Consider the following 1350-nt stretch of genomic DNA (forward strand, 5'->3'; position numbering starts at 1 on the left):
TCGACAGTCCATTATCACCATTTTCCTTCGGACCGAAGGTTATGCTTCGGACCATGTCTATCTTTCGGTCCAACTATCTTTCGGTCAAACTATGGTTCGGTCAACAAGTATCCTTCGGTCAAATAATGGTTCGAATAGCTAATATCTTTCGGTCAATATCAGTTATGTTTATCCATTAACACAATTTTCACAATTTAGTAAATATCAACCAGATCAAACAAGCATGATTCCCACGTTTATCAAGAACCCTAATCACAACAGATCCAATTTGCATACAAATCCGATGAACATCCAAATCCTACCAATCATGCACAACCGATTAACATACAACCCTAGTATCTTTCAAAACATCCATACTAACCGATCACGATATGAACAATTCGATTAACATATATCCGATTAGTATACGTATCCGGTTAATCATACAGTCCACATATTGCAAGTAAATTGGTAAATCATGAAATCACATACACCTTAAATACTAACCGGAATTGAAAGCAAAAAGGGAATCGTTCAGCAAGAAATCTCCGGTTGTTTGTGATTGCCGTCACACACGCAATGAAAACTAGGGTTCTTAGAAAAACTGCCGACTTGCATGTAATACTCGTATATAAACATTTTACATGAATGGGCCAAGCCCATTAGAATAACTGGGCCGAAGGATATGTTTCGAGATTCATCATTCCGAAGGATGATCTTTCGGATCGAAGGATGTGTTTCGACATCCTTCGATTCATGCATCATGTTTCGTGGGACATCCTTCGAAAGTTGGGCCATGTTTCACACTAACTAGTTAACACATAATACAAGTTTCACAATATGGTAAACCATTATACACAATCAAACAATTATGCACAATCAAGCGATCAAACATATGTATACTTTCGAAGTTGTGCAATTAAGCAATTAGTTTAACAATTTCAACCGATCAAAAGAATCATGCATAATACAAGTTTCACAATATGGCAATCAAATGTGCAATTAAGCAATTAGTCAATACATGTTCGTGTAATACATATGAAATCAAATCTTGGAATTTCGAGTTGTCACATTATCCCCAACTTAAAAGAAATTTCGTCCCGAAATTTGGTACGCACTTACTGAGGAAGCTAGGTAAGTTACATCGTTCACTGGTTTTCCTGGGGTGTCACATCATCCCCCCGTTGATTTGGAATTTCGTCCCGAAATTCGGTAGTAGTAGCTTCAGCCTCAGAAGTGGATGCATTGGTTTCGAATAACTGGGGATACTTTTCTTGCATCTGATCTTCGCGTTCCCAGGTATACTCTGGACCACGCTGGGAGTTCCAACGAACTCGAACAAGAGGGATTCTCTTGTGTTTGAGGACCTTA

The sequence above is a fragment of the Helianthus annuus genome, chromosome 14 (assembly GCF_002127325.2).
Source record: "Helianthus annuus cultivar XRQ/B chromosome 14, HanXRQr2.0-SUNRISE, whole genome shotgun sequence".
Lineage (NCBI taxonomy): Eukaryota > Viridiplantae > Streptophyta > Magnoliopsida > Asterales > Asteraceae > Helianthus > Helianthus annuus.